This window comes from Panthera uncia, chromosome D2 (assembly GCF_023721935.1).
Source record: "Panthera uncia isolate 11264 chromosome D2, Puncia_PCG_1.0, whole genome shotgun sequence".
NCBI classification, from domain to species: Eukaryota; Metazoa; Chordata; class Mammalia; order Carnivora; family Felidae; genus Panthera; species Panthera uncia.
The window spans coordinates 1,767,326-1,794,573 of NC_064818.1; the positions used below are offsets into that span (position 1 = coordinate 1,767,326).

Sequence of the window (27,248 nt, forward strand, 5' to 3'; positions counted from 1 at the left end):
AAACTGACACATACTATTTACAATTGATAATATTATAGCTCTTTTGTTTCACTGTCCTTTGTTTCTGATCAAAATACTCATCAAAATCAGTATTTTAAAAAATGAAAGCAAAGGTTGATTGTTTCCCTCAATAACAATTTTTAAAATAAATCTACATGGTCAGATGACACCAGAATCTTAATGAAGAAAACTTTTTCTGTTTTTGAAAGAACATATTATTATTATACTCATAAATTAAATTTTGTGATGATAATTTAGAGATTTTATATTCTTTTCTTTCACACAAAGTTTATAGGATGTAAGGTATCTCCTTTAGGCTAAAATTCCATATGACAGAATTCTGTGTCTGGAGTGAGCTCTTGGAAAATTATGTTAATTTCTGCTCATCCAGTTTTGAATTTTCAGAGGGAAAGAAAGCTTCTTTTTTCCAGCATTGAAACTTTTCAGTTTTTTTTTCAAACTCTTTTCTTAACAAGACTTCTGCTTTGATGGATATGTTGACATTTTCTAAAAATGTATTGTTAATAACTGTTTAAAACTATGTAGCTGAGCAGTCAAAGGTCCAGGCCTCTTTTCCACTGAGTGACTTTGGCAATAATCACTGTAAATTTGGGCTGAAGAGACAGGTGACAGGGTTTCTTGCCGAAATGGTTTCCTATATCTGTCAGCTCACTGCTAGGATACATAGCAGTTCTGTTTTTTGGCAGTTTAGGTCTGTTACTGGTTAAATCAGCTGACAAGAAAATTGGGCTAATGAAGCCAGAAAATGAGTTTAAATTCTCAATTTGGTCAATTAACATTTTTTGACCCAAGGCCGCTAATGGCCCCCCTGTAGCCATTCTGAACTTTCTCTTATTGACTAGGGGGAAAAAAAACCCAACATTGTGAAGCATTTTACACAATTCAGAGAATGTTATTACTTATAATAATTTGCTTTATTTTTATCACAGTGCTAAAATATAATGATATACCGACTTAGAGATGAAATTAGGGGTTTGGGGCAAGCTTTTTTTGGCTTACCTTAGAGTGCCTGACTCAAGGGGAGTAATACCTAACACAGAACTTTTTTTTTTAAATTACTGGCACAGAGAGAGAGAGAGAGAGAGGGTGCGTGCACACACACACACACACACACACACACACACACACCAAATTCACTTAATTTGTGAGTTGGTTGAGTGAGAATTTAAGTCCAGAGATCTTACACTGTTGACTCCAGGTCCTTGGCTCTTACTGTGAAAGCGCACTTCCCGCCATACTTCCTGAGCGTTGTCCGAGCTGCGCACTGCTATACTCACGCATACCTGTAGATACAAATGAATCTTTTATTTTCACGAAGTTTTATGGCCTTGTGAAACTCAAAAAAATTGTACTGATGTCTGAATTCATTTTCTTCAAACACGAAGGATTAGGACATAAGAGAAGGGCCTTCACCTTCATGCCAACTTGTTCCATCTGAGAGAATTTTCCAACACGTATTTTAGCTTTTGTCTAACAGAATATCTTTGCACAAGCCTTCAGGGTACGTTGACTCATAAGGAACATATCAGTAATCCGTGGGGAAGCGTTAGAGTCCGTTAGAACTTCTGTCGGTGAGTTGTGAGTTTGCCGGGGATCGATGGTCTTTTGAAAACTCTTCAGAGCTTGGAGCTGAGAACCGCAGCGCCCTCTACAGTTAGCACCCAGTAACCTGCTTGCCCCACCCTGCTGCTCTGCTCTGTGTAACGTGAAATTTGAAATTTAATTCTTCTTAGAGCTTCAGAGATGGAATCTGCTCATAACATAATCATAGGACGTTTAGGGTAAGAACATGCAAATCGTAAAGCCATATAGCATATTTCCATTATTTAATAACCTTTATTTAAAAAAAAAATTAACGTGTATTCATTTTTGGGAGACAGAGACAGAGCATGAGCAGGGAAGAGGCACGAGGGAGACACATAGAATCTGAAACAGGCTCCAGGCTCTGAGCTGTCGGCACAGTGTCCGACGCGGGGCTCGAACTCACAAACTGCGAGATCCTGACCTGAGCCTGTGGGATGCTCAACTGACTGAGCCACCCAGGTGCCCCTTTAATAACCTTTTAATTATAAAATACTCCAGGATTTGAGGCAAAGTTGGTGTCAATATTCCGTTGAATATCTACACTCATACCACAACTCGGCAAACTCTGCAGAATTAGTGAAAAAAATATAAGATCTTTATGGAAGATATTAGCAGTGAGAACATTAGCCTTGAATGGCCTTCCATTTTTTATTTAAAAATGCACTGATAACCTCGGCATATGATATATACATATGCAACCAAAATATACGACAGTGTTTACAAGATAAAATTAATTATTTTTATGGATGGCACAGATTTTGCCTCAAGCACAGCCAAGGCTAAAGTCTCTTTGGAAAAGTCACAGGACAGTGACCTTAAGCACCATGCTTAAATTTCTAAGTGGAGATTGTGAGTTTACAGCCTGTACCTCTGTGTAGGGGCATATCTATTTTAAGGAAATATTAATCCTAGGGACCGTTAATGTACTCAAATATCAGAGAAATAAATTCTCCTAGGTAAGCCTTTACACTAAGTCAAACTAATCCAAATACGGCTTCTATAAAATTCACACAATATATTAACCATTTTAGATACAGTTTTATATTTCTAATGTTTATTTTTGAGAGAGAAAGAGAGAGAGACAATGTGAGCGAGGGAGGAGGAGAGAGAGAGGGAGACACAGAATCCCAAGCAGGCTCCAGGCTCTGAACTGTCAGCACAGAGCCCAACGTGGGGCTTGAACTCACTAACTGCAAGATCAGGACCTGAGCTGAGGTCGGACGCTTAACCGACTGAGCCACCCAGGCACCCTACAGTTTTTTATTTCTGATTGTCCTACAATAAATAGGTGATAAAACATAGCTGGAAATTTGACTATGAATATTTCAATATGTTTCCTGTGCTAATTTTCTCTTTTCTGTGTTTGGTATGAATGGTATGTTAACAGTGGAGTCTGGTCGGTTACACTCTTGTAAGACCCTTCATCTGTCTTGACGATCGTGCTTCCTTTTCCTAACCTGCTTGTCCTCTCCTACATCATCTCCTGACCCTCACCTTCAATGGCAACTCTGCTGCCTGGTGCATGTGGGGTCCTGTCTTCACTATTTATAGCTCTGAGGGAGGAATCTTACTCTTGGTGCTGCTGATGCAAACCCTTACAAGTATTGGATGTCACAAATTACAAGGTAGCTCACACAGAACCAAGTGCCTTTGGATTTTCCAGCATTATTTCAGGGCCGCCATTCCTCTGCCACGGCCGCCGGTCTACAAGGTGCATCAGCTGTCCTCACCATCGCCAGTGATTTCTGCCTGCACAGGGTCTGACGAGAGGGCCTCAGCAAATGCTCCAGGGGGACGGGGATATACTGTTACTTACCTGTGTGTTACTACCAACCGACCAGTTGCTTTTTATCACCTTTCTTCCTGCTTCTCAGTTATGTTAATTACAGCTAGCTCTTCTTTCCATGCAATGATCGTTAGCCCTTCCCCAGGATGTGGCCCTGGAAATATCCAACAATATCCAGCATGGCACTGAGCACAAAATCATATGGTAAATACATATCATTGAATGAACCTACCCAGGAGAAAAGTTCAAAAATCACGTGTATGTACATGAGCAGATACATGTGCATATCCAGTAGAACATGTGAATTTCAGGAGCTTTCCTGTTTCCCATTAAATTTATTCCATGCTTCTTAAAATTACTGAACCCAGCATTATATTGAAGGAAATCTCTCACTTTGCACTGTTTGCATATACATTAATAACTTTTTAATTGTAAAATACATTTTTTATTAATTGCTAAGTCTTTTTACAACTCTAGGAACTTAAAAGTATTTCACGTGTTAATTCGTCCTTTAAGCATTGCTAGATAAAGTGACAACAATGATACATGGCATACTGATACTGTCACCACAGTAGAGTTCCAGGAGAGTACTTGGCTAGTTTTTATTTTTTCAAATGTAAGCAAATTGCTGGTATACCATTCTTCACAGTTTATCTAGGGAATAAAATTAAGACTTCCAATTACTTCATTAGTATATTAGGTTCTAAATCTCATCCTAGACAGAAGAATTGTGAAGGGTGGTAGGCATAACTGTGGAGGGCATTTATCAAGCTAAGTAGGCAAGTGCTTCTCCATGCATGTCATTTTAATTTATACATATATTTAGATGCTTTTAGAGAAAGCTGGTTCACATGTAACATGTGCTTGCTTCTATCCAACCGATGAAGGAGTACAAGCTAACCTTGGCAAGGCCATTGCTGCATCCAGTGGTGATTTGGTCACAGGTACACACACATAAACGTATACCCAGAGAGAGAAAGGAAGAGAGAGAGAGAATAGGATACAATGGAATTTGGCGTCAAGAACACAATGAAGTGACACATAAGTTAGGAGAAATCATTTTGCATTTGGAAAGCAAAGGGGAAAGATTGATTGCCCCGTCCAACAATTTTATTCATTATAGTTGAGAAAGATGAATCCTAAACATCTTTCAGTGTTCTACCCAAATAATGGAACAGGTGGGTCAGCCTGGAATAGATTTTGGTTCTTTTGAACCAGTTCAGTCTTCCTTTGAGTCACCGATGTGGAAAAGATGGCTAAGATAATTCCTTGCATGAATTTAAAATCTCAATGGGGTGCCTGAGTGGCTCAGTCGGTTGAGCGTCCGACTTCAGCTCAGGTCACGATCTCGCGGTCCGTGGGTTCGAGCCCCGCGTCAGGCTCTGGGCTGATGGCTCAGAGCCTGGAGCCTGCTTCTGATTCTGTGTCTCCCTCTCTCTCTGCCCCTCCCCCGTTCATGCTCTGTCTCTCTCTGTCTCAAAAATAAATAAACGTTAAAAAAAATTTTTTTAAATCTCAAATATAGGATATGCATTCATATAACATCCTAATAACAACTGTTCAGGCTGTAAGTTGTTATAGTGATTTGTTTGAGGAAGTCTCTGAGCCTCAAATTGAATACGTCAAGCAAATATCTTCCACCTGGTAAGAGGAAGAATTTCTAAATATTTATCAAACTACAAAGCTCCCCATTTTTCCGAAAGTCATAGAGCAAGTGAGGAGAAGGATCAAGCTTTGCTCTCAAATACTTAACTGTGGATTCAACGTTCTTTCCAACTCTCCCAACAGTCAAGAGTTGAAGTAAGAGTAATGTTTTCATTTGGACAGGATTGATTTGTTGGATGGGCACATCTATTTATAAAAGTAACTCCTAAGTTTTAAATACATGAAACTCATTCAGTCTGTGCCTACCTTTGCATCTGTGTGTGTGTGTGTGTGTGTGTGTGTGCACGCACGCACGCACACATGCTCTATTTTAGTGGAGTCAAATGCTATTTCTTTCTAAAACTTGTTTATCATCTCACAGGAAAACCTCTCTGGAGAGAATGAATGTGAGTTCTGTGTGTGGGTAAATACACCAGCTAAAATAGAAATCGATGTCTTCTACTCCCCAGACTTGTCTCTATTTCAGTTTGCATTTGCGGGCAGAATAAAGATCTCACTAAACTTTAGTGTCCATTATCTCTTACAAACTGGATTAAAACTTGAGCAGAATGAAGTAGCTAATTCCTTCTGTTTCTGAATTTATAATTGAATAATTACAAAAACAAGAGACTCTACCATGGGGCATGACTTGTCTGATCTGATTTCTGGGCATCAGACTCTTTTGATAACACAGGCAATTATGAAAACAAGGGGTGAGTCTTCTGATTCTCTTACAAGTATTGGAAAATCACACAGCTTCATCAAGGGTATTCACACAAATAGCTTACACAAATTTAAATGAAGCAAAAAATGTACCCAGGGTTTTTTTTTAATGGGCTTAATTTTTCAGAGCAGTTTTAGGTTACAGAAAGTTGAGTGGAATATACAGAGATTTCCCAGATAGCCGTTGCCCACACACATGCACCATCCACCAGCCCAGACCTGTCATACCACAGTGGTTGGGTTGTCACCACTGAGGAGCCTAAAGGAACACATCGTTGTCACCTCAAGTAGGTAGGTGAGCTTAGGGTTCACCCCTGCTGTTGTGCCGTCTGTGGGTTTGACACATGTATGCTGACAGGTATCCACAACTGTCGTACAATCCGAATAGTTTCAGTGCCCCTGATTTCTTCTGTGCTCTAGCTTTCCTGCACCCAATCTCTGGCGACTGCTGGTGTTTATACTGTATCTATAATTTTGTCTTTTCCAGAATGTCATATAGTCAGAATTATATGCTTTATTTCACAGCTTTATAGCTCACTGTGTTTAGTGCTGAATAACGTTCCATTGTCCGGATGCCCCACGGTGTATCTATCCATCACCTACTGAAGAACGTCTCAGTTGAGTCCAGGTTGTTGGCAATTAGGAATACAGCTGCCATGGGCAGATTTTGTGGAGACGTAAGTTTTCAGTTCACCTGCGTAAAATGTTAGGAACACGATCGCTGGGTCTTATGGTGGATGTATGTTTAGATTTGGAAGAAACCGGCAAGCCGTCTTCCAAAGTGGATGAACTGTTTGCGCTTCCACCAGCAATAGATGAGAGCTCCTCCTCCTTCACACCCTCACGTGCAGTGGGTGCCCTGGTGGTTTGGAATTTGGTCCTTGTAACAGGTGTATAGGATTATCTCATTGTTGCTCTCATTTGTAATTCCCGAGTGCCCTTGGATGTGGCACTTCTTTCCACATGCTTATTTGCTGTCAGTAGACCTTGTTTGGTGAGACGCCTGGTAAGGTCTTTTGCCCACTTTTATCTGTTAAGGTCATTTGTTCATTTTCCTATTATTCATTCTTAAGAGCTCTTTGTATATTTTAGATAACAGTCCTTTGTCGGATAGCCTTTGCAGATATTTTTACCCAGTGTGTGATATGACTGTGTGCTGAAGGATGTGATTTAGTAGAAAATGTTTGGAGACACAGATGAGGAAAAAAAGGCAAAAGATGAAATCAAATCCATGGGGACTGGGTGGCAAATACTGGTACATCTGTGGGTAGGGAGATGGAAAAACAAAAACAAAGTAAAATGATAGGCTTTGAAAATGAAGAAGGAATGGGAAAGAAAGATAAATAGCATTTTTAAAATGATCTATCACTTGGAAGGGCCCCTGGGTGGCTCAGTGGATGGAGTGTCTGATTCTTGATTTCAGCTCAGGTCATGATCTCACAGTTAATGGGTTCAAGCCCTGCATAGGGCTCTGTGCTGATAGCAGGGAGCCTGCTTGGGATTCTCTCTCTCCCTCTCTCTGTCCCTTCCCCACTGGTGCTCTCACTCTCTCTCTCTCTCTGCCCCTCCTACTCATCCTTTCTCCCTCTATCTCTAATTATAATAAATAAATTTAAAAAATAAAAAAGAATCCAGGGACACTTGAGTGGCTCAGTCAGTTGAGCACCCAAATTCGGCTCAGATCATGATCTCACAGCTCATGAGTTCGAGCCCTGCATCGGGCTCTGTGCTAACAGCTCAGAGCCTGAAACCTGCTTTGGATTCTGTGTCTCCCTCTCTCTCTGCCCCTCCCCTGCTCACACTGTCTCTCTCTCTCTCTCTCTCAAAAATAAATAAACATTAAAAAACATTTAAAAAATCCATTACTTGAGACATATTTTCTCTTGAATCTGAATGTCTTATAAATATATAAAATTACAGTATATGAATATAAGATCTAGTTAAGTTAAATATCTTTCCCAGCTACTATGTGTTAGACCTGAGTTTCAGGTCTTACTGGGGCTGTAGCATAAGTCACCATGGATGAGTCTGTGTGTCTGTGTGAACACAGGCACACGATGTGTGATGTGCGTGTACAAGCATGTACGTGCATCTCTTTGGTCAGCATTTATCTGACTTTTATCTCAGCTGTATGCTTTCACATCCTTACACATTACTACATAATATTGCCAAGCAGCAATTTAGAACCAATTTTCCGCTATTTTGTTATGTCTAATTCTAAGAACAACCGTGGTATAGCATATGTTAAAAGTGTAATAAAATACATTGTGTTGAAGTGTAAGGAGTGATTAGGATATGCAGAATTTATAGATGTCATAATGAAAACAGATTACTCCCAGTACCATTCTCATAGCAAACTGAATTAATCAAATTATACATCCATTTTCATTTTCCAACACTCATTGCTTTAATAGCTAATAGGTCATTAAAAATGTGTTTACTTTCAAGCTGTAGTTATGTGCCTTTGGTTATTGAAATACATGGAAGGAGAATTCAAGGTTCTTTGGCACAATGAGAAAGCTGTTAACACAGTGTGATGCAGAACCTGCCCGAGAAAATGCAGATATAAGCAGCCGTTGGTGTAAAATTTAAAAGGGCAAACGCTGGTGATGTTCAGCTATAATAAAGTCCATAAAATGTTTTTATTAATCTCTGAGCATCGAGTGTGTTAGAGCAAAGCAAATGCGTAATATATCTGCTGTATGCCAGATTACCCCTCAGCAGAATGGACCGAGTCCAACAGACTAGGTGATGACTCCTCCATAGAAAAGACTGGTCGATCAGAGTGATGGGCAGTGCTCTGGGACTCATTCCCTGTCAGTCACGAGATCAATCTGTCTAAAGGCTGAGGGCTAGTAAATCACACAATATCAAGGGTAGGTGTCGAACATCAAAACTTATGTATTTTTTACAAACATCTTATTGAGGGTTTAATTAGGATGCAAATGCAAAAAAAAAAAAAAAAAGGGAAATGTATAAACAAGGCTTAAAAGTGACCCCAGTACACTTGCATGTCTGTGTTCTGAAACCAGGGCAGATCGAGTCTGATGTGGCCTCCAGATGAAACTAACAACACGAGCCCAGAAGCTTTGGAATATCATCTAAGTCAGTGCTGGTCTCTTCTGAGGACCCGGCAGGAGGTAAGTTGTAACGACTTTCTGTGCAATTTTCTAAAATGCTCTGTGATGATCGTTCTGGTGTCCTGGCCCTCCTTACTCCCCTCGTTCTAGGATCATCCTTCCCTTCAGGTCCTCACTCCGTGGTTTTTCCTACGTAAATTTCATTTTTGCTCGTTTCTGCCGCTCTCTGTGTGGCCCAGCCCGGCACACTCAAGTCCTTAGGACCCATCCTGGCAGCGCAGCTGGGGCAGAGCAGGGAGCATCCCTCTGTACTGATCCCACGTGATTTCTCCTGGGTCACAGTGTTGTGAACAAGCTGGTTCTAAATCTCCAGACTGTGTTTCAGGGAAGGAAAAGTTCTCTGTCCTCGTGGTCTTTCGGCTGAAAAGAGTTAAATTTACATGAGGCAGTTGAAAAGGAGAAGAAACCAGTTTTATTACGTTGGGACCCTAAAGGAATGACCTAGGCACAGGGTTTATGCTTTTCAGACAAAGAGACAATACACTTGTGAGGGACTGTCAGGACCAAGAAAAGTCAACTTCGGGGGATTCAGTTGGTAAAGAATTCTAAGCAGAATTTGGGCCAATGTAGTAACTTAGTAAGAAATAACCTGGGTTGTTTAAGCAGCCTTCTTGGCTCTAAATTTCCTGTCTCTGGTGATGAGGAGTCTGTTCACCTCCTGGGATGGGGAGGGGGCTTTCACGTGGGAGACGGATTACCTGCTTTCAGGACGGTCTCAGCATCGTAGTGTCTCTATGGTAACTTTCTTTACAATAATATTCCAAAGTGGTGCATTTGGGGGCAGGCTGTCGTCGGCCCCGACAGTGTTAATCCTGTAAAAGTCTTCATTTTATATAAAAGTATATCTAAATACTATTTCATTTCTAATTCTGATACTTAAAGAGACTTTTAGAAGAATTGAGAATAACAATAAACTTTAAGGCATTCTGTTATATATATATTTCAAAACACTGAATATGAATACATTGAATATATACAATCCTATCAACTTATGTGAATATAATATGTAATAAATCACATCAATGGCTATGGAGTTATTAATGCTAAAAATGATTTTGGAAAACATTTTGTTAAAATGAAAGTCAACTTTAGCAAAGAAAACTACCAATGATGGTATTTCATCTAAGCTATGCATGAAATCTATGATAATTTTAAGGCAAACATCAAACTGAGAAAATATTTGGATTAATGTACTAAATAACTAAGTATAAAAACACTCAGACTTAGTAAGAGACACATTAACACACCAAATAAAAATATAAATTTTAGATATTAAAAAATTTTTAGCAAGGACATATAAATGCTATAAATGTTTTCAGGTCATGAATCAAAAAGTTGATGTTTTAATATATCAAATTATCAAAAGCTTTTAAATTGTTAGATTATGGAATATCCACTAGGTAGGATTTTTATTTTTCCACTATTGCACATTCTGAACCACAGGGTTTTGGCAGTGAGAATGCCTCTTGCTGCAGGGACGGTTGGGCATGACCAGGTCAGCACTGCCCTTGTACCCCAGCAGCTGGGGCCCCACCACTCAGACCTGGTTCCAGACACCCTATACTTTGGGTTGCTTTTCTAAAGATTTCTCAGTTCTCTGCCGATAGAACGGGGAGACCTCATGCACCAGCCCCAGTCTGGAATTCAGTCCGCATTTCCCTCTCAGGGAGCTCGAATCTTGCAGCAAACCAGATGCCCTGGGGAGCTGGGAAGAGGGGAAATTATGCTTCTGTCCTCTTCCCGGTACCTCCTTGTCTAGCCTTCCTTCACAGAGAGTTCTGGTGACCCCCTGGCCTGGGACGGAGTCATCAGAATAGTGCTGACGCCCTCATTTGGATGATTCTCATTCATGTCAGATGCAGGTTATGTTCAGGGCTCTGCCTACTGGTCTGTCACTTTGAAGACTGAGCCACATTACGGGCATATGTATGGACTCTTGCTTCTTCCTATTACCACCCTCAAAGATTCGGAGCATAATTCCCATTCCTTAAATGTCATCTGCACATGTACCACGTGAAAAGTGGAGGAAAAAAGATTACCTTTACATTCTACAAGGGGTTAATATCCAAATATATAGAAAACGTATACAACTGAATATCAAGAAAAGAAACAACTTGACTAAAAAACGGGCAGACGACATGAACAGAAATTTCTCCGAGGAGAACGTACAGGTATTCAATAGACACATGAAAAGCTGCTCAGTGTCAGTCATGATCAGGGAAATGCAAATCAAAACCACAATAAAGTATCACCTCACACCCATTAAACTGGCTGTTACCAAAACACACAAAAAAATAGCAGGTGTGGGTGTGGAGAAGTGGGAGCCCTCGTACACTGTCAGTGAGGGTGTAAATTGGTGCGGCCACCATAGAAGGTGGTGTATAGGTTCCTCAGTAAATTAAAAGTGAACCACCACACCATCCAGCAATTTTAGTTCTGAGTATTTAGCTGAAGAAAACGAATGACAGCAATCCAGAGATACACGCACCCCGGTTTGTTGCAGCTTCGTTTACAGTAGCCAAGGTATGGAGTGGATAAAGAAGAGGTGGTGCATACACACAGCGGAATATTACTCAGCCACAAACAAGAATGTTGCCATTTGCCTCGGCATGGATGGATCTAGAGGGTATCATGCAGAGTGAAGTGAGTCAGTTGGAGAAAGACGTATATTGTGTGATTGCACTGATAAGTAGAATCTAAAAGGCAAAAGAAACACAACGACACAGCAAGAGACTCAGAGAAACAGGAAACAAAGTTACCAGAGCGGAGAGGGGTTGGGGTAGCTGAAGGGGATTAAGAGGTACAAGTTTCCGGGTATAAAATAAGGCACGGAGATGCAACGTTCCGCATGGGGCGCATACTCGGTACTATTGTAATGACTTTGTATGGTGACAGACGACAACCAGACCTATCTTGGGGATCATTTAGTAATGTATAAAAATACCGAGTGACAGGTACACCTGAAACTAATAGGACGTTTGATGTCAATTCTTCTTCAATTTAAAAGGAAGAAAAAACTGAAATATTGAAAACAAAATTGCCTTCCATTGGAGAGACGTGAGACAAACTGCCAATGTTCACATGCACAGGTATCATGCTACCCCATATGCCCTTTGATGTGCCCTTGGATGAAAGCTAGACTTCCTCTCCACGGCCCGCCTCCACCCAGTCGAATAGTGTCACAAACGCCAGACAAATCCAGATGGAGGGGACATGCTACAAAATACTTGATCCGCAGTCCTGATCCCCAGGATTATTTGAGGACCTTCAAGATCACGAAGAACCATGGGAGTCTGAGAAACTGTCACAGCCAAGAGACGCCCAGGGAGATGTGAGTTAGGCGCAGTGTGGTGTCCTGGATGGGATCCTGGAACAGAAGAAGGATATTATGCGGAAACGAAGTAAACCTGACAGAAGTGGGCTTCATTTAATAGTAATAAATCAATATTGATTGATTAGCTGTGACAAACGCACCTACTGAAAGTGATGGTTAATTTTCTGTGTCAGTTTGTCTGGGTCGGATGGTGCCCAGATAGCCGGTTAAACATCATTGCCGGCTGTGTCTGGGGGGTGTTTCTGGAGGAGGTAAGGATTTGAATGTGCGGGACCAGGGAAGCAGATGGATTTGCAGTAGAGTATGTATCCAGAACTATTGATACTATCTCCATAAACTTTCTATGAACTGAAAACTATTCTAAAACAAAAGTTATTTTGGGCGCTTGGTGGCTCAGTCAGTTGACTGTCCAACTCTAGGTTTTGGTTCTGGTCATTATCTCACAGCTTTGTGGGTTTGCACGGTGTCTGTCTCTCTCAAAATAAATAAATGTAAAAAATATTTTTAAGAAGCATTTACAAATTTTATAAAGTGAAACGCTATAAATTGAAGATAACGAAAATCACATCTGCTACTTCTTAGTTTCTTCATAAGGGAATTAAAGACCTCATCAGCTGTATGCGTACGAAGAGATTTTTGTGCAATGTAGAAAGAGTGCTACATACGAAATAACAGGAAGCTGTGAGCACAGTTTATGTGTCAGATGTCACACGAGGAGTTTGTGGTGGTATGGGAAGACTTCGGGGATTATAGATAAAAATTCGGATTCAAATCCCAACTCTCCTGCGGATTCTTGGCCCCATTGCTTTTCTTCCTCCGCTTCACTTTCCACCCTGTAAAATGGGGCTACTTTCATGTACCCCAGAGAGGAAATGTGCAAGGTGTTGAACACGAAACGTGTTTAGGGCATGGTAGCCTGAGTCCTTACTTTGTGGCAAGCCAGCACCACGTGTGGAGCCCATGGTAAAGTAGTTAATAGTAATGACCTACAAGGTCCCTTTATTCAGGATCCAGGTCATTTTCTAAAGGTCCCAGGTACACGTGTTTGAATATAGTAGATTTTTAGTAATCCTGAGTAAATGTCGATGCCTGTGGATGCTGAAGATATGCTGAAGTCCTTTTTGGTATCCTCTGTTTTTTAAAACGAATCAGCAACTGAAGAGTTTAAATACAAGCAATGCTTGGACTATAGCGGTGTGTGTGTGGACAAATAAATACCCTAACATTCTTCCTGAAACATGCTATACGTAACGTACATTTATCACAACCTTAATGCCACCTTGATTTTGAAGGCATGACTCTTTTGGTTTTCATAATAACACTTTCCATTAGGAATAGTTGAATAAAAATGTAAAAATACAATGTTACCAGATATAAATGGATAGTTTATAATATCTTTGATAATCACTATAAATTCTTTCAACCTGCTGTGTTTAATTTTAGGTTTATCAGGTTATTAAAATGTTTCCTTAGTAATCTCTCCCTCACCACATTCCATGTGTAATTAGAATTTCACTGGCTCAGCAATACTGTCTGTCCATGTGTAGGCACCCTCGCTGTTCCCCCACCTGGCCGCACTTAAACTCCTAACAAAGTGTCCGCTTGAACAGGATTCACATAGCTAGTAGCTATTACTTTTTTCTGTCTACACATGTCCATGGAGGCCACATAAGCATCACTGAGGTTCAGCACTAATACCAAGTTAAAGAGCATTTGTACCAAGGGATGGGGTGGGTGTACAACTGGCAGAGAACATGAGGTGTGTCACAGAGAACGCAGTGAGTAGAGCACCAGCCGTGAGCCTGGTTATAGGAGGGGCTTGGAGGGCCGTCCCCGTGGTGAGGTCCAGCAGTGGGGACTCTCTGGTGGGGACCAGCAGTGGGGACTCTCTGGTGGGGTACAGCAGTGGGGACTCTCTGGTGGGGACCAGCAATGGGGACTCTCTGGTGGGGTCCAGCAGTGGGGACTCTCTGGTGGGGACCAGCAGTGGGGACCGGCAGCACCTGGCCTGGTAGAGGAAGGGAAAGGACCTGTTTGGCTAGGTGTCATTAGGGACCACACAAGGGAATCTTTTAAAATTAATCCCACGCAGGGGCGCCTGGGTGTCTCAGTTAAGTGTCCAACTTCAGCTCAGGTCATGATCTCACAGGTTGTGGGTTTGAGCCCCGCGTCAGGCTGTGTCCACCTCGGAGCCTGGAGCCTGCTTCCGATTCTGTGTCTCCCTCTCTCTCTGCGCCTCCCCTGCTTGCACTCTCTCCCTCTTTCTAAAATAAATAAACATTAAAAGATGTTTTAAATTAATTCTACGCAGTATTTCCATATGCTGCACAACCCACAAGAACTATAAAGTTTCTGAGTATCCGAGACTCAGGTAGTGATGAGGAGTTAGCAGCATGATGGCGGGATCAACTCTGGGACTTTTGAAATCCAAGCAGAGTCCTTGTTTTTTGTCTTGTGTTCTGGGCGCCCCACCAGGGGGGTGCCTGTCCCTTGTAGACCTTGGGACACGGCGTGTGTGGGGTCGGGTGCAGGAGCCATGAACAGGTAGGGGGCTGTGGGTGCCTACACTACCTGGACCATTGCTCGGGGGAAAACTCACAGCCTTTGAGAATGTTGGTCCCTAAAGTTGCTCTTGAGCAGAAGCCGGTAACGTGTATGCCCAAAGGGATCAGGATTTGGTAAGGTTGACTCCCAGCCCAAAAGCCTAAGTGCAGAGGGGGGACTGCGGTGGCTAGAGGCAGGGGAAAACTACACAATGAGGGAGAGTATGTGTACCATGAACCTAAGAGTAGGTTTCAGATGTGCATAAGTGTCTTTTCTGTTGGAATTGCCCTTTATTCACTCCATACTGTTTTTCTGTAGCTGCTAATGGTGAGGAAACTATTAGAAACACTGCCTAATTTCGGGAGCAGTGTCAGGACTCCAAACTGGTAACCCGCCACGGAGGTGTCTGGGTGTATGTAAGCCAACAGAGGAAAAGTGGTCACAGCACCGTTGGGGGAGCCAGGTGCTGGGACTCTGTGCTGAGTGGAAAGGGTAGAAGTAGAGCCCAGGAGCCGGGTTGTGTGGAGAGCTCAGGGCCGCCTGCGGGCCCTGTGGGGGTTTTTTAGGACTAGGACGCACTCCCGGTGTTGGCGTTGGAGTAGTGTTGCCCACAATCCGTGGGAGTCTCAGGCTTGGCAGGGTAGGAACCTCAGAGGCCAGGCTGTCACATTCCGGAGCGCTTTGCCTGTGCTGTCTGTGATTTACAGCGTCCACACCGAACACGCGTGTTACCCTGACAATGCACGACCGTAGGCAACCTCGTTCCTGACCCCGTGTTCTTGGTTCTCGATGTTTGCTTTGACTTACATGTGATCAGCTGTTCCTTCTCCCACGCAGCTCTTCAGCTCTGATTTACTCGTAGTGTTGTGAATATACTCTAGGCTGACGGAATGTGGATTTATAAAAGCTGGGTCATGAGGTATACACAGTATTTAGAATTCATGTAATATTATGACCTACATGTAACATAGATTATAACAAGTGATATATATCATTTATAGTGTAATCTATGTGTTTTGTGTATACAGTGCATTATATACTCCATGTAATTTTATTAGTAGCCACAAATTGAAAATGCTTTCAAATTCTAGCTTTGTTTTATGCAGGGAAGTTTACACTTTTTTGAAAAAAATATATTTATTTATTAATTAATCTCTATACCCAACATGGGGCTTGAACTCATGACCCCAAGGTCAAGAGTCGTGGGCTCTTCCGACTGAGCCCGCCAGGTGCCCCAGACAAGTTTACATTCTTAAAAATGTCTGTTTTTATTTGCTTGGAAGAGAGTGCACATCAAAATAATAAATCCCCCTTTCAACTTACATTTGCATTGACACCAAATGCATTGTACTTAGTATAAGAGATGAGCCTCTCTCCTCTGTGTTCCTTTCTGCTTGAAACTCGATTCCATCACCGTCTCATGATTAATTTATTCATATTCAATCTTGTTGCTGGTATACAATGACATCTCAGTTATTAATATCAAAATCAGAACTTCTTCAGCATTAGATATGTGGTTTACCATGACTTTTGTACTGCATGTGACTAGTTTGCTTTTTATTCCAGAGGAAATCCATCTTGCTTTAGCATTTTCTTTGATTTTGTCTTCCAAGTTTTTTGACTCCTCTGAAGTTTATATATGTATACACACACACACACACACACACACACACACACACGCACACACACACGCACACAAACCTCTAGTATATTACTACTTTGGTGCAATTGAACTTTTTATTCTCATTCTGTTAAAGAAATGTATCCACTCCCGCTATTCGCCTGCTCTGTGGACTCTGCCCAATCCGTCTCCCCAGCACACATCTCTTGTGCTTAATTTGCTCTTGTCAACGTGGCATCAGTACCGTCCAGGATAGGTCCCTCTGCGTCATGAAGACAAGCCATGCTCTGCTTTTCCCGAAACCCATTTCCTCATGTTTCTGGACTCGATTATGTCAACGATAGCCCTTTTTTAGACCCGGAAAACTAATGCAAAGGAGAAATTATTACTGCAACATTTATCCTAGGCATTCCCAGGCAGACACGTGTGCAGATGGGAGATATGTGTTTTCTTGTTCAGTCACTGCTTATTTTAGTCTTTGCTATACATTTCAATATCTTGTTTTCTCACAAGTTGCAAAATGACTCTATACAAAGTTCCCATCATTTATTTTGTTTCATGTGCCATTTTTCTCTGATTTAATATGGAAAATATTTTCTGATCTCATGTAGTAAGAAACCTGACTTTCCCATTTTCCCTTCCTTTGAGATCTTCTACCTGTGCTATTCATTAAGTAAGACGTGTTTTAGGGGCTCCTGGGTGGCTCAGTCAGTAAAGTGTCCGGCTTCAGCTCACGTCTTGATCTCTCAGTTTGTGGGTTTGAACCCTGAGTCAGGCTCTGTTGACAGCTCAGAGCCTGCTTGGGATTCTCTCTCTCCCACTCTCTCCCTGTCCCTCCCCTATGCCCCCCCCCAAAAATAAATCAACAAAAAATTTTAATAAATAAATAAATGTGTAAAAAATTAGCTCTTAGGGTGCCTGGGTGGCTCAGTTGGTTAGGTGTCCAACTTCAGCTCAGGTCATGAACCCACAGTCTGTGGGTTACCAACCTTGCATTGGGCTCTGTGCTGACAACTCAGAGCCTGGAGCTACTTCAGATTCTATGTCTCCCTCTCTCTCTGCCCCTCCCCTGCCCATTCTCTCTCTCTCTAAATAAATAAACAAACAAACAACCTTTTTCTTAAAAAAAATAGACATGTTCTACCAGCATTTCCTGAGTGTCTTTGTATTGCCACAGATATGGATGGATGGATGGATGGATGGATAGATAGATAGATAGATGAATCAGATTAAAAGTGATTCTATCCTCAAATATATGACAGGTGAAGAAGGAGAGATATAATGAGTGGTAGTCCAGACAGGGGTAGGGGCAGGGGCAGGTGGAAATGGAGGGTGCCTGTGGGTGGGAGTGATCCGTGGAAGACAGGAGCATTTTATCATCTCACTGTGTACGATTCCTGGTGCATGGTAATAATAAAAACCAGAGTGAAATTTAGTCCGGTTGATTGCATTTCAAAATTATCTACAACTGCTGCACTTGTCTTATCATCTGCATCTTGTGGATAGCTCCTTCGCTATGTTACCACGACACTGGATAGAATATATAAATCTACTTGTAAGTCTTAATGTGTCACGATAGTGCCGTGAACCAACAAGAGAAATAGAGTAGCAAAGGAAAAGGACATCCTGCTGCTAGAGGCAAAGAGAGCCTCATAGAGGAGCTGATGTTTCGTGAGTGGCACCTAGGAGGTAACAAATGCTCAGTCGCCCTTTCTCAGGAAGGAAGCAGGGTTAGATCTCATCGTTCCAAAATGGAAGGGCTCCCGCTTCGCTGTTCTAGGAGATCCACGGTTGAGTTTACGCAGCCAGTCCTCTACGTATCCCTGCTCTCTCTGCAGCGATAGCACACAGCTTGCTCGTATCTGGTACTGTTGTTATCTGGGGTCGTGTTCCCGTATGGTGTTGAGGTCGCCCTGGAGGCTTTCTTCCTACAGAGAGAAGCTGCTTCTGCAAGTTAATTTCCTAGATGTGGAGCTGTCTCCGAGGGAAACCAGAGTAATTTTCCATTTAATTTGGCATTTTCTGGAAGAGTGACTCCAAAATTCAAGGCTTTTCTGATTAAATTCCGTTGCATTTATGAGGTTGGTTTTCTGCCTCAGGGCTGAGCTGTGAAGCCGCTTGGAATGAATGACGGACCCGAGCCCGCAGGCGCGCCAGGCACCTGCAGCCTCCCAGCTGCAGAGAGCCTCCCGGCTGCAGCAGGGAGTCCGGTGTCGCACCTAGAAAACATACTCTGACGAGACTCTCAGTGTAGACAGAGCCGTTTGTCACAGTTTCATCTGTTCCGGGCCATAGAAATGGGCAGGTCACAGAGGAGATGGGCAGTATCTACGATATCTCTTGACAATATTAAAAAATCTGTTCACTTTTGTGAGGATTGTATTCAATTTTATTTTTTATCATAATTCTCTTGTGCGTTGAAAATACACACATGGAATTCTTTAATCAATTCAAAAATTATACTTAGTGGAAGGGTTGCCAGCCTCCCAGTGAGCACACCTGCTCGCTGTGCCTTTCTGCTTCCGTGTTAAAGGGTAAATTGTAGACAAGGGGAGAAGAATGTGTGGTTCTTCCCCCAAATAAACAATAATAACTGTGCAAAGAAACAATTCCGTGATGCGTTTTCATTCCCCTTTTTGTTTGTTTGTACTTACTATGCCGTGAGAAGGACAAGATTTTAAGAAATTACTAAAAAAAAAAGAAAATGAGTCTTTAAATTAATCAAAGTAGAAGCGCCTGGTGGCTTAGTCGGTTAAGCGTCTGTTGATTTCAGCCCAGGTCATGATGCCCAGGGTCGTGGGATCAAGCCCCACATCGGGCTCTGTGCTGACAGCATGGATCCTGCTTGGGATTCTCTGTCTCTCTCTCTCTCTCTCTCTTTCTCTCTCTCTCTCTCTTTCTCTCTCTCTCTCTCTCTCTCTTCCCCTCCTCCCCTTATGTGCATGCACACTCTCTCAAATAAAGAAGTAAATACACTTAAAAATTAAAGTGACTAAACACATAGAAAATATGATATGTAATGTAAAATTGAGAATAATTTTTATGTGTGAAGTTGACAAGTGATGTGAATATTAAATCAAAAAAGTGGAAAACGTTCAGTACCCGTAAAGTTTGTGAATAATGCTTTTGTAAGGTGCTGGTATAAATATAATGATCTTCTAAACAACTTCTTTTCTGTAGTATTTCGTAAGCTTTCTAAGTTAATTGCCTCCTGTATCCTGTAATTAATTGTCCTTTTGGGAAATCATACTAATTAGAGATATACAAAGAGATGTACTTTACAATAATTAACACCAAATATATACAATTAAAGGGAGCAATTCGCATTTAAGCAAAAGAATAGTATACAATTGTCAAGAATGATCTTTGAAAAATATTAACGTATTTAATGTGGATAGTGTTTGTGGCATTCTGTTAACTCAAAGTAAAGGTTCAAAATGCATATATGAGGGGCGCCTGGGTGGCTCAGTCGGTTGAGTGTCCGACTTCAGCTCAGGTCACGATCTCACGGTTCGTGAGTTCGAGCCCCGCGTCGGGCTCTGGGCTGGTGGCTCGGAGCCTGGAGCCTGCTTCCCATTCTGTCTCCCTCTCTCTCTGCCCCTCCCCCATTCATGCTCTGTCTCTCTCTGTCTCAAAAATAAATAAACATTAAAAAAAATGCATACATGATATACGCATTTACATGTATTCTATACATATAGAAAAAAAAACAGAAAACAAGTTACCAAAAAATTAACAATAATTTTCCTGAGTAGGAGGACTGCTGATGGTACTTGTTTGAATTATTTGTGCTTTGTTTAGCGTTATGTAGGCCTGTAGGCAGGTGATACCTGTAGGACCCAGAAGTGATTTTTACACCTGTGAAAAAAATAACACCCATTAATCAATCCAACGGCAAAGCCACTATTTTATTTTAGGAAAGGAGACTAAAGGAAAGAAGGCGATGCCCTCATCCGGGCCTTGCGCACAGTATGCTTTTGGTCAGTGTCTCTCCAAGCGTATGGCCTCTTCTTGAAAGCAGATACTTTTTCTTACGTGTCTTGGGAAAGCACCAGTGACCGAGCTCCTCAAAGGTGGTGAATGTAATTCTTAGGTGAAAACAGATAGGAATGTAATGAGACATCAAGTGTTACGGTGCAGTTCACTAGTGTGTGGCTTCCCCAAGTGATTTCCCTGGAAACTAAATCCCATAATGGGCCGTATGATCTTTACTTTCTTTGTTCTTATTGTTAAGAATGGTCTAAAAAAAAAAAAAAGAATGGGCCGAAAAGTTACAAATAAACAAGGATTTAAATATCCTGCCCCCGTATTGTTCTCCAGACCCTCTTTGTCTGTGTTGTCCATCGTGGGGCGGGACGGGCTGCGCACCGTCCAGATCTTGGTCTGCAAGTCGATGCACAGTGACCTCAGGCAAAACGCAGACACATGGTTTGCTCATTAGTAAAACAAATAGTGTGGGCTCCACTACCATAACCAGGTGATTATGAAGTATCAGTAAAGTAATTGATATAAAAAGCATAAATATACGCATACTATGCACTGTTTCCCTCACTATTTACTTAATATTGTCATCTTTCCCTTACTTGTCTGCTCTCATTAGGGCAAAACAAGTACCACAAGAAAGATTAAGTAAAATAAATTAAAAGTAACAACAGGGGCACCTGGGTGGCTCAGTTGCTTAAGAAGAGTCTGGTTTTGTCTTTGGCTCAGGTCATGATGTCAGGGATCGTGGGTCAAGCCCCGTGTCGGGCTCTGTGCTGACAGAGTGCAACCTGCTTGGGATTCTCTCCCCGTCTCTCTCTGCCCATCCCCCCTCTCAAAAATAACTAACTAACTAACTAACTAACAGGAAGTACTGTGCCACGGGACCTACCCAGTCCATGTCAGTGCTACCATCATCGGATTTCAGAAGAAAATAATGGGTTCTTGTAGAATGTGAGGATGTTATAGAATCTGAGTAAGATTATTCTCCAGGCGCCCGGGAGGCTCAGTTGGTTAAGTGTCCAACTCTTGGTTTCAGCTCAGGTCATTATCTCACAGTTCATGAGACAGAACCTTGCATCAGGCTCTGCACTGACACCGAGGAGTCTGCTTGGGATTCTCTCTCTCCTTCTCTCTGCCCCTCCCTTGTTCTCACATGCTCTCAATCTCAAAATAAATATGTAAACAAACAACAAAAATATAATGATATATCAATTCCTCCTTCTCCAAAAAGATGAGGCAGAAAACCCGTCACTTTTGGATTTCTTTTTTTTAAACCAAATCTTCCAATTTTATGCACCTTACTAGTAAAAGTTCCAGAATGAAGCTAGAAAACCACTCAGAATATGGTTCAAAATGCATCTGAGCCTGTGTGGGTATGTGTGTTTATGTATCTGTGTGTGTGTGTGTGTGTGTGTGTGTGTGTGTGTATGCATGTGTGTACGTGTGTGCATGTGTGTGTGTGTGTGTGCGTTTTGGAGTTGGGGGTAGGGTGTTATATGTGTGTAAATCCAAGTTTGATTAGAAAAAAAATAAAATTTCTCATACAAGTCATGGAGAACTCAAACAAGTGTAATTTCCTATGAAACGTTACGTAGCCAGCACATAGGTTTTACTCACAGGCTTGAGGTTGAAATGCTACTTTTCTTACTACTTTTTCTAGCAAAAATACCCTGCTTCACCCTAAGACTGAATTGTTTGTAAATCTTCTGAAACTGCCTAACAGTTCTATTTTTCTTAGGTTACTCTGCAGTAGCACTGTGTAATAAAAATGTAAACTGAGCCATATACATAACTTTAAAATGTGTAGTGTTCACATAAAAAAGAAGGGAAATATATGTGCAAAATAGTATCTCAACATTTAATCCAGTTCAGACTTATGACTGAGGTATTTCACATTAATTTTTTATTCTCACTATTCAAATTCTGGCACGGATGGTCACAGCACATCTCAGTTTGAGTCCTGTATTTTCAGTGGTTTTGATGAAGTGTAGTCCTACCAAGACAATGAAAAGGTACTTAACAGAAAAATACTTTACTCTGCTTCAGTTTTTAAATTTATTTTTTTTTAAATTTTTTTAACGTTTATTTATTTTTGAGACAGAGACAGAGCATGAACGGGGGAGGGGCAGAGAGAGAGGGAGACACAGAATCGGAAGCAGGCTGCAGGCTCTGAGCCGTCCGCCCAGAGCCCGACGCGGGGCTCGAACTCACGGACCGCGGGATCGTGACCTGAGCTGAAGTCGGACGCTTAACCGACTGAACCACCCAGGTGCCCCTAAATTTATTTTTATTAAAGTATTTTAAACTAAAAATTCAACCCAGCCCCGTACCAAGTGCTCAGCGGCTGCCTGTGACAGCTGTAGTCAACAGTCCTGGTATGAAAACCAGGGCGGCATTAAACTCAGAAAGCCAGAACAATGTAAATATGGCCACCGGCTTTCAGCTTTTTTGAGGAATTACTTGAAATATCCCACTGAGCCTTTATTAAAAAATCATTATTCAGCATAAAACAGAGGAGTAACACTTGCTTACAAATTTGATATCCATATTGCATTTTCTTTTCTGTTTTCCTCATTGTATGTTTTAAGTGAAATGTGTCTTGATAGATACTTTTCTTCTTTTATTGTGATAATGTTTATATTAAAAAGTTGAAGCTGAAGTCACTATTCTAATCAAGAAGCCTCAAGCCAATTAACTAAGTGCTCTACTTAAGAAAATTCAGCTTGGCTCCCAGAGCTGAACTCACAAGGGAAAATAATGTTATGAGAAAAGGAAGCATAAAAGGTTACATTATATGGTCGTATGTAAACTACATCATTTTCCCAGTGATTTCTAATGGGAATCCTGGAGGAATATACCTGATCAGACTAAATAGTGATAGTAGCTAGTGTGTTAGAGGTGCACTCCTGGAAGTATTACCTAAACTTGCTTTAATGCTAAGATTTCAGTTTTATGTCAAAATTGAATTAAATGTCCAGGATGTGAAAGGAAACACTGTGATTCTGGCATTTGTTACACACGGCATGTTGACATGCTTTAAGGTGTGAGTGTAACGTGACTATGAAGGTCAAGGCAAATATCAAGCATAAATGTCTGCCTCATTATCAAGAGTGGCTGTCTACATCACTCATTTACCAGATAACTATTCCATTCTCACTTCTCTTCTCTATAAGAACACATCCTTATGTCTTCTCTTCCTTCCATGATGGGAGAGTCCTAATGTCATCTGTCACCATATTTTAAATCACACCTACAGTATTTTTAATCATTGGTATTGTTAGGGGCTGAATTGTATCCCCCTCGAAAACACACGTTGAAGCCCTGGCTCTCATTTTTCAGAATGGGACCTAATTTTGGAATAGGGTCATTGTGGATGTAATTCGTGAAGTTAAAGTGAGGTCATACAGAAGCTGTATTGGCCCTTAGTCCAATCTGACTGGTGTCCTCCTGAGAAGAGACACAGACACAGGGACGAGAAGGAAATGCAACCACGTGGAGACAGAAGGGATTGGAGGTATGCAGCCCAAAGCAAAGGACACCTGGGGTCTCTAGAAGCTGAAGACCCCGGGGGTGGGGGGTGGGATCCATTCCTAGAGGCTCTCGCGGGAGCATGACCCCTTCCAGCCTCCAGAGCCACGAGGGGACACTTTTCTGTTGTGTTTAGCCGCTCAGTTTGTGGTACCTGGTTATATAGTCCTAGGAACTAATGTGGGCAGTGAAATTAAGAAATTATGTCTTGTCCTATTGAAAAAGTAATTCACTGTATTGTTGTTACAATGGTCTTTGTATTAATTTGATAGTGTTTAGTGACCACCAACTATGTCAGAATCAGAACAAGCAAAAATCATTAATTCATGTTCCCTACCCTTCATCTAGTAAGTTGCTGAGTAAACAGCTTCCATAAATAAAAGGTGCCAAAATTGCCCTCACGCTTTTCAAGGAAGATATTTTAGCAATATAGATGTCAGGACCTAGAGTAACTGCTCTTTGTTCTTTTAATACAGAGTTCATGAAAATTAAATAAAGACTATGATGCACAAGTAAAGGATGAGAATTACTTTACATGGCTTTTCTGTGGTTGGGGTTGATGGACTGCCTGATAAGACTTGAAAATCTTAAGGGCACCTGGGACGTCAGTCAGCTAAGCATCCGACTTCGGTTCAGGTCATGGTCTCATGGTTTGTGAGTTCAAGCCTCACGCTGGGCTCTGTGCTGACAGCTTGGGGCCGGGAGCCTGCTTCAGATTCTCCCTGTCTCTCTGCCCCTCCCCTACTCCCGTGCGTGCACTTTGTCTTTCTGTCTGTCTGTCTCTCTCAAAAACAAATAAACATTAAAAAAAAGACTTGAAAATCTTAAAATTACAAGATTTGGAAAGACCTTAGAGTTCCAGGAAGTGGGGATGCACACACAAGTGTTGTTTGTTTACCTGCTGAAAGATAATTACTGGGTTGACCTGGAACCTCCAAATCTGCCTCTCCCCCAGCTCTGTCCAGAAGATAGCAGCTCTCTGCTGCCAGATCTCATAATCCAGTGCACCTTGAGTTTCAGGAGATCTGGAGAAGTTGAAATCTGGCACGGGTTACGTTGGTGTGCAAACACACCGTTATGTCGTTCCTTAAAAATGAAGAAAAAACCAAATTATCAATGATGAATGGTTAAGGCCTCAAGTTTCTCAAAAGTTTCATTTTGGCTCCTTTTTGCTCACCTTTTAAAGCCCTGTTGAAAGAGACCATTAAAACCACGGCAACGTGGATGTCATAAGGCCTCTTCACTCCTGAACCCTTACTGCCACAATTGCTCCGACTGCTTATCTACGTGAAGAAAGCATTTCGAACTTGTCTCCTGTCATTTCTTTCATGAAATTTTAAGGTGAGGACTGTAAAAAGCCACCCCAAAATCCGGTCGGATGTGATGGTTTCGTGAAGTGAGGACCGGATTTAAATTCCAAGAAGAGACTCGATCAGACTTCATCACAAAGGAAGTGTGAGTCTCCCATACGACACAGTCACTGAAGAAAAACACTCCTTTTGTTTTTTGTTGGAAGGTCTTTTGTTGGGAGATCTACCCACTTGCACTGTCTGTGCCGAAATCTTCCTCTTGCACCGTGCTCTGAATTCCCCTCCGTAGAACATGGCTGGGGTCAACAAGAGCGCGCGTAATACTTACTAACCGTCGGCGCAGACATTTACGATGCACTTGGGATCGCCGTCTGTGTGTGTTGTGTGAAGCGGCGTTCTCTGACATCTACCCTTCGGCAGCTCGCGGGCCGACTCTGTAAGAGAAAGTCCACCATGACATTTCCTCGCAGCAGTCACACCCCTTGCCTTCCCGGGCGAATCGGTGTGATTTGTCCAGCATCCTTTTTGTCAACTATGCTGGCTGCCAGACATCGTCGTCCGGTCAGAGCCGTGAGTATTTTTGAAAAGGATTTATAAAACTGCTAGGTAGAGATTAAAACAAAATGGGAGACATCACTTTGCGGCCCCCTAATTAAGTCTCATCAAGCACTGTGTCTCCTTCCCGTAAGATTCCGGTCGAACAATTGGGGCTGCTTCTGCAGTTGCACTGTTCCAGCAGAGAGAACCAGACTCAGAGGCCCTGAAACACGGGGTCCTTAGAAGCCAAGTTCAGCCTTCAAAAGATGATGGTGCGGGCGTTTTCTGCATGGCTTTTGGTAACCTTGTCTTGCAGATCATCCACTTAGCTAACTTTCTCTGACAAGCAACGCTCCTCCACTGAATCTTTAACAGAATGCTGTGGATTTGTGCGAGTTCAGGTAAAGAGACAGAGTACCCCCTCCATGTGGTCAGGTCTTCTGTAAGCCTTCAAAATGTGTGGATTCCTTGTGCTCGTGACAGTGCTGTCATGACTTCCAAGAAATTCTTCCAAAAGGAGCACCGAAGCTTCCATTCTGGGTGTTTCACGTGGCAGCTTTGAATTCAGGGGACGAGTATTTAGTTCAGGAGACGGCGCTCTGTGATTTTGCATGCTGTGACACTTCTGTCTCTCCCGGACAGCCGCCATGAGAAGGCATCACGGCTGTGGAAGTTTCCATGGGAATAAGGATGTGCATTTGATGTTCCCTCAAAACATTTTTGCACTTCTGTAGAATCCAAGGCATAATTCTTTACAATAAAGCCAAGACAAATTTTTATAAACTTCAAGTAAGCTATGAAAGTAAGGCTATGGAGTGTTCGAGTTCCTGGATGAACTATTTGTAGGGAATAAATATCGGCAATAAGCAAAGTACCTATTATGTATTTCTTTCATGATGAAAGTAAATGTTCTTAAAGCTTTTAAACGTGTAGCCTGGGAAGAAAGTACATTACAGAAGTGTTAATGGCTTTTAAAAAAATAGTTGAGTAAACAGCATAGGTAATTATTCTGTAGGGAAATGCTGCTTAATTAAAACACAGCCATTCTATTAGCATACACACCTGCTGTTCATATGGCTCATTTCTTCCTAAAATGACTTAATTCCCGAATAGGGTTCTGTGTCCACTTCCTTGGGAAGGGTCCACTTGAATTCCTGCTTCCTTTCATCTGTGTTGCCTCCAAATCCTTTGTGTGTGTGAGAGCATGTGCACGTGTCTATGTGGGCTCCATGTATATATCTCAGGGAAGACGGATTTATAATGACAACGGGGCCTATGGGCTCTACGGTCCTGTATTTTCTCAAAGTGTTCAGCATCCAGTCATGATAGACTGCAGGTCACGGTACATCTTTGTGCGGAAGTCACAGGCGAAGCTACCGTCTCTCCTGAAACAAGACAGTTGGTACCCACGCAGGCGTCTATCTGGCACGATCTTGCTTCAGACTTTCCTTCAAAGACATTGGAAAGGCCAGCTCATCCTTGAAATCTTCTC

The 27,248-nt window shown here is 41.9% G+C and overlaps 1 long non-coding RNA gene across 1 annotated transcript in view; it reads left to right on the forward strand.

Moving 5' to 3' along the window:
* LOC125932563 (uncharacterized) overlaps positions 1-27,248 on the forward strand; it is a 179,747-nt gene that overhangs the window by 102,805 nt on the left and 49,694 nt on the right. The window contains exon 2 of the long non-coding RNA XR_007460669.1: positions 8,791-8,898. This is a non-coding gene — a long non-coding RNA (uncharacterized LOC125932563). The remainder of the gene's footprint in view (positions 1-8,790; positions 8,899-27,248) is intronic.